General features: G+C 46.5%; 1 protein-coding gene across 5 annotated transcripts in view; it reads right to left on the minus strand.

Moving 5' to 3' along the window:
- The window catches only part of B4GALT6 (beta-1,4-galactosyltransferase 6), a 55,304-nt gene extending 48,447 nt beyond the window's left edge, over positions 1–6,857 (minus strand). For all 5 annotated transcript variants that reach the window (XM_064170528.1, XM_064170526.1, XM_064170527.1 and 2 more), the window contains exon 1: positions 6,744–6,857. The gene's annotated coding sequence lies outside the window, so the exon portion shown is untranslated. The remainder of the gene's footprint in view (positions 1–6,743) is intronic.

The following is a 6,857-nucleotide window of genomic DNA, read 5'->3' on the forward strand; positions in this document are numbered from 1 at the left end:
CCAGGCATAAGTAGACTGAAACCCCCTGGGTTACAGTCACAGAAAACCTGTCCTTGGGCATGGCCCAAGAGCTGAAAATGAGGAAGCCTGAAGAGCAGCTCAGTGTAGGGTCTGCTTACAGTATAGCTGTAGTTAATTGACATGCTGAACTTAATAAAGACAGAGATTCAATTAGAGTATTCTTCAATACAGGAACTTGAAAGTCACACAGTCCAGGGAGAACTTAAATCAGCCTTCCAGTACCTGAATGTCCTACAAGAAAGCTGGAGTGGGACTTTTTACAAGGGCTTGTAGTGATAGGGTGAGAGAGAATGGATTGAATCTGTAAGAGGGGAGATTTAGATGGGATATTAGAAAGAAATTCATTTCAGTGAGGGTGGTGAGACACTGGAACAAGTTGCCCAGGGAAGGTGAGGATGCTCAAGGCTGTATGACGGCTAGGGGGAGGTGTCCCTGCCCGTGGCTGGGGATTGGAACTCAGTGATCTTTTTAATATCCCTTTCATCTCAAGCCATTCTATGAACGGATATTAACTGCTTCCAACTGTTTGAGACGCTGAACATCCTGTACAGCTTTGTGTCTGATGCTTGTTACAGGATTTGCTCTTGCTAACTTCTCTGAAAGTTTTCAGCTGGCTCCCACCTGAGCAAAGAAAATGGAAATTGATGATTTAAGGCAACTGCAGCCAGGCAGCTTGCCTGCTGGTCAAGCAGAATAGCTTTGCAGTACTGCAGTGTTAGGGAACTGATCTTTTAGAGGGATGAAAAATGTGTAAATGCCTTTAATATATATATGCTCAGCAGGTTAGCAATATATTACTTTAGTCTAATGTGCTTGAAATAAATGTTTTCCACAGTCACTGAATAAAAAACAGCCCAGGCCTCGTATTTCCTTTCAGCTTATTAAAAACATAACACCAAAACTGGCAATGCAAGAAGATCAAAAGATACGCTAAAGCAAGGCTTGACCTGAGCTGCCAGGCAGTGTGCGGGGAAGAGGTTTGCCCCAGATTCTGGATAAAGGAAATAAATATCAAGCACTAGCTGGAGGTAACTGGGACAAACCCACTCACTCATTTGCTCTTTGCAGCAGTCAAAACCCTCTAATTTTAGCTGTGTACACCCACACAGAGTCCAGCTGATTTCAGCAGGGCACTGCAGAGAGCAGAGACCCACCCCTTATGCCATCACTAGACTGCCAACAACATTCATGCATGTGAACCTTCTGGATATATTCTGCTCTCTCTAGATCACAGGAACTCAGATTTGTGTCTGAGGGAAAAAAACCACCCAACCAATGCCCATACACCTCAAAGGTGGCAAATGTAGAACAATTAAAGCAAGCAGCCTGTGAGACTCTCTCCTCTAAGTGACATTTCCTCCTGTGCTAGTAACAGAATCTTTCCTGAAAGCATGCATTAAGCACCCCACTCCCTCCTGAAGAAGGGCTGCTGACTGAAATGAGGGCTCAGCATTCTCTGTGTCAGGCTGCACCAGTTTAAAGACACATTCACTTCACAGAAACATGGAATGCACTGGGTTGGAAGGGACCTTTAAAGGTCATCTGAGTCAAAGTCTCCCACAGTCAGCAGAGACATCCCTGACGTAATCAGGTTACTCTTTTCAGTGGTGCCCAGTGACAGAACAAGAGGCAATGGGTCTAAACTAGAACACAAGTTTCACTTGAGCTTAAGGGGAAACTTCTTTGCTTTGAGGTTGTCAGAGCACTGGAACAGGCTGCCCAGAGAGGCTGTGGAGTCATCTGTAGCCAGGTGGGGGGCTGGATTCTTCTGCCAGGCAACCAGCAATGGAAGAAGGGGACACAGTCTCAAGTTGTGCCAGGGGAGGTCTAGGCTGGATGCTAGGAGGAAGTTGTTGGCAGAGACAGTGATTGGCATTGGAATGGGCTGCTCAGGGAGGTGGTGGAGTTGCTGTCCCTGGAGGTGTTCAAGAGAAGCCTGGCTGAGGCACTTAGTGCCATGGTCTGGTTGTCTGGCTAGGGCTGGGTGCTAGGTTGGACTGGATGATCTTGGAGGTCTCTTCCAACCTGATTGATTCTATGATTCTATGGTGTTCTTTTGTCTCTACATTTTCATAGTCTGGCTCTACATCATTTCTCTGTGGTTTCTTTCCAAATGAAAGCCCAACAGAAGCCATTCAGTGCATACAAACACCCAGCTGAACAGACAGTTTAGAATTTAGGCTAATTAGGCTTTTGGAGGACAAAATGCCTGCTAATCAGTGTGTAGTAAGCATTAAAAAGAGCTTTAAGAAAACGCTTGATTCTCTGTCAGTGTCTGTATCATCAGGTTTTAATCTCCCATGGCTAACAGTTTCCATTTCTTGAACCTTATTTTTTGAATCAGTCAGGGTTGGAAGGGACCACAAGGATCATCCAATTCCAACCCCCCTGCCATGGCCAGGGACACCCTACCCTAGAGCAGGCTGCACACAGCCTCATCCAGCCTGGCCTTAAACACCTCCAGCCATGGGGCCTCAACCACCTCCCTGGGAAACCCATTCCAGCCTCTCACCACTCTCCTGCTCAACAACTTCCTCCTCACATTTAGGCTGAATCTCCCTACCTCCAGCTTTGCTCCATTCCCCCCAGTCCTGTCACTCCCTGATAGCCTAAAAAGTCCTTCCCCAGCTTTTTTGTAGCCCCCTTCAGATCCTGGAAGGCCACAAGAAGGTCACCTGGGAGCCTCCTCTTCTGCAGCCTGCACAGCCCCAACTCTTTCAGTCTGTGCTCACAGCAGAGATGCTGCAGCCTCTGAGCATCCTCCTGGCCCTGCTCCAATGAGGTTCAGGGTTTGGGTTGCAAACCAGCAACTTATCCCTGGCTGTTTTAACTGAAAAGTCAAGGGCTCTTTTTGCCCACATCCCTAACACAGAATCCTGTTTTTCCTCTCAGAGCCTGTTGGACCAGACCCAGACCATCTGACACCAACATTTTCTGACCTTTTCTCTGGCTGGTTCTCTCCTAAGCGATGCTCACAGTGGGTGAATCAAACCAAACAGTAAAATACAGACAATCCCCAATATATTCCTTCCAGGCTTCCAGTTCAGATCTCATTTCCTCTGTTCCTGCCTATTGGTTTGTAAATTCTTTGTTCTCTCTTGCATTGCGGTGTTCATTGCTGTCACTTAGGAAATGAACAAGAGTGAAACAAAGGGGTTGTGTGCACCATTTATGCAGAATGCCTTCCCTCTGAAGCACATGTTGGCTCTCCAGCCTTGCTGCACCTAAGTGCATGGTGATAATGAATATATTTATCCTCAATACCTCTGCATTTTACAGCTCACTCCACTCTGCAGATGGGAATTCGAGGTTTGGCCACAACAACCCCATGCAGAGATACAGGCTGGAGTCGGAGTGGCTGAGAGCAGCCAGACAGAGAGGGATCTGGGGGTGCTGATTGATACCCGCCTGAACATGAGCCAGCAGTGTGCCCAGGTGGCCAAGAGAGCCAGTGGCATCCTGGCCTGCATCAGGAATGGTGTGGCCAGCAGGAGCAGGGAGGTCATTCTGCCCCTGTACTCTGCACTGATTAGACCTCACCTTGAGTGCTGTGTTCAGTTCTGGGCCCCCCAGCTTAGGAGGGACATTGAGATGCTTGAGCATGTCCAGAGAAGGGCAACGAGGCTGGGGAGAGGCCTTGAGCACAGCCCTACGAGGAGAGGCTGAGGGAGCTGGGATTGGTTAGCCTGGAGAAGAGGAGGCTCAGGGGAGACCTTATTGCTGTCTACAACTACCTGAGGGGTGATTGTGGCCAGGAGGAGGTTGCTCTCTTCTCTCAGGTGGCCAGCACCAGAACAAGAGGACACAGCCTCAGGCTGTGCCAGGGGAGATTTAGGCTGGAGGTGAGGAGAAAGTTCTTCCCTGAGAGAGTCATTGGACACTGGAATGGGCTGCCCGGGGAGGTGGTGGAGTCGTCATCCCTGGAGCTGTTCAAGGCAGGATTGGACATGGCACTTGGTGCCATGGTCTGGCCTTGAGCTCTGTGCTAAAGGGTTGGACTTGATGATCTGTGAGGTCTCTTCCAACCCTGATGATACTGTGATACTGTGGCTGATCCTCCAAACTCACCTTGAACGTAAGGCAAAGTCTGGGATTAGGTAGAGGGGTGGAAGGGAGGTGGAAGGGTGGTTGGGAGCCCCTCCTGGGGACTCTGGTTTCTGGGAGGGCTGCTGTGTTCCTGCATTACTTTTTAACTTGCATATTTCTGTCTATAGATGTGTAGATTGTAAGTACCTGCTCGTGTATTGTGCTAAGCTGGACATATAAAGCTTCATTCTAATTTCCAGCTCAGCTGAGTCTAGTCTGGATGATTTCATAAGAGTAGGGGGATGGGTAACACCCAAACCATCACAGATACTTAGGAATTCTTTCCATGTTGCCCCTTTCTCATTGAGTCAGTGCATGATTATATTGAATAGCAAAAGACTGCTGCTTATCATTCAACAAAGAGGCTTTGGACCTCTCTCAGACTGACTCTTTTCACAATGCAGGTGAAATTCCATTCCTGATCAGGAATCTATTTTAAGGGACTTTTAACAATGGTTTTCCCCTGGGTATATCCTATATAAAAGAGAAGTGACAGATTCTTTCCTGAACAAGAAAATCATTTTGAAGAGTGGGATGCAATCCTAATTTTGAATTCCCAAGGTCTCAGTAACATGAAGCATTTTATTGCTTCCCCCCCCACACACTAATGCACTGTTTGCATTTAAACCTAATTCAACTTGACTTGCTTTCAGGATTTATCATCCCTGGGTATGGTTTGCAGCTCTTTGTCTTTGTGTCTTTCATTAGGGGGCAGCAAAGAAAGCACCAGAAGATCAAAGTAGTTTTTTGATTCTATTTTTATAGCTCAGCATTAGAACCTGAACTAGTCACTAGATGTCATTCTAACACACCAAATCATTTCTTCAAAATTAGGCAGTTTTCTACCTTAAATGTTACCTTCCTGAGTTTCCACTTAAAGCCCAACTGATACTCGACTGCAATTTCTCTTTGAGAGAGTGATTGGCATTGGAATGGGCTGCTCAGGGAGGTGGTGGAGTTGCTGTCCCTGGAGTTGTTCAAGCAAAGCCTGGATGAGGCACTTAGTGCCATGGTCTGGTTGACTGCCTAGGGCTGGGTGCTAGGTTGGACTGGATGAGCTTGGAGGTCTCTTCCAACCTGGTTGATTCTATGATTCTCCACTCACTGCAGCTGCAGCTAACTCCATGTTTCAGTTTTCTGCCAGAAAAACTGCTGGAGCTGAGTGGTCAATAGCTAAAGCAATTCATACATCACTCTGCCTGCTGAGCCTAAGTGATCAGCCACTATGAATTTACAGGATTTCAAAGACTTCATAAATTCTATATTCTGAAAATCCATGCTGGGGAAAAAAAAATTGAATTATTCAGTAGCATTTCATTATTCAGGATTATTTCATTATTTATTATACTGCAATTTCTTGTCCAGTTATGGGCCCCTCAGTTCAAGAAGAAGTCACAGCTTCTCTTTGATACAGCATTCATAATGATACTGGGAAAAAAAAAAACCCTCCTGGGATTAAATTATCCCCCTAGCAGCAGCTACCAGAAGCTAAATGAGAATCAGAGAGAGTAATTACATAATTTTCCTATGAAAGAGAGCAGAATTGTTGCATGGTTTTATGTTTTTCTTTGTCAGCCTTTGTTAATTCAATGTTGGCAGCAGAGTAATTATACCCCAGACACTTCTGTCCCAGCAGGCTACAGGAAAGTATCTCAGAAAGGTTGAATTTACAAAAGCCATCAGGGTGGAGCTGTTTAAAAGGCCAATCATTGTTTCAAGCAATAATCATGAGCCACAGACAGGCAAAAGGTTCATTCTCTTCTGGAAGAGGAACTCCCTACTAGTGTCATTCAGGGCTTTAGCTAACAATTGTAGAAGCCTACATTTTTTTTTCCCTTCCATCTACACCTAGTTAAAGCTGAGAGTGTACATGCAGTTCTGATACAGCCTGTCCAGATGGTTCTGCTTGGAGCCATAGAATCAGAGAATCAACCAAATTGGAAGATACTTCCAAGGTCATCCAGGCCAACCTAGCACCCAGCCCTAACCAATCAATCAGACCATGGCACTAAGTGCCTCATCCAGTCTTTGCTTAACTATTGGGTAACTATTGGCTAACTATTCTCAGCCCCTTCAGCTCTATCAGGTGGATATGCTCCCCCTATACAGACCTTAGACAGTCCATATACCTTCCCTCCTGCCTTTCCTCCTCCTGCCCTTATGTTCAGCTTCTGGGAGGCAATCAAGCAGTTCTCTGCTCACTTTGAAGTGATTAGTTGTAGAAGCTCACTGAAAGGAGGCACAGAGTAGCTACAGAGTGGCTTTTCCTTTCCACAGGACAGCAGGGAAGAAGCAAGTGTGGATTATTCCTAGTGGAGCTGTACTGCTGAGGGGTATGCAGCCATGCAGGTTGTCAGGCTGGAGCAGCTGAGTGTGAGAGGCTTTTCTGAAAAGGGTAGCTCAAAGACCCAATGTGCTAGGGAGGACCTGGAAACATCACCACAGGGAAGTGGTCAGAAGGTGAGGCTCATTCCAGGAGCGTGACAGAGAAAGAATTAGAGGAGAAAAAAACATAATGTTTGTTAGCTGGACAAAGGCAAAGTCACCTGAGAGATGTGGGAGTACCTCTACAACCATTTGGCTTCTCTATCTGTAAAAATTGCCCCCATCACAACAAAGGGAAAGGTAGAGCCTACCTGGAGCAGCTGCTCTCCTTTGCAAACACTTGTCTTCTGTTGTCCTAGAAACTTACACCAGGAGCTGGTTTGACCACTGGCAGCAGGAAAAGGAAGGAAGCCGTTTACCCTGTG

Source organism: Pogoniulus pusillus, chromosome 34 (assembly GCF_015220805.1).
Source record: "Pogoniulus pusillus isolate bPogPus1 chromosome 34, bPogPus1.pri, whole genome shotgun sequence".
NCBI classification, from domain to species: Eukaryota; Metazoa; Chordata; class Aves; order Piciformes; family Lybiidae; genus Pogoniulus; species Pogoniulus pusillus.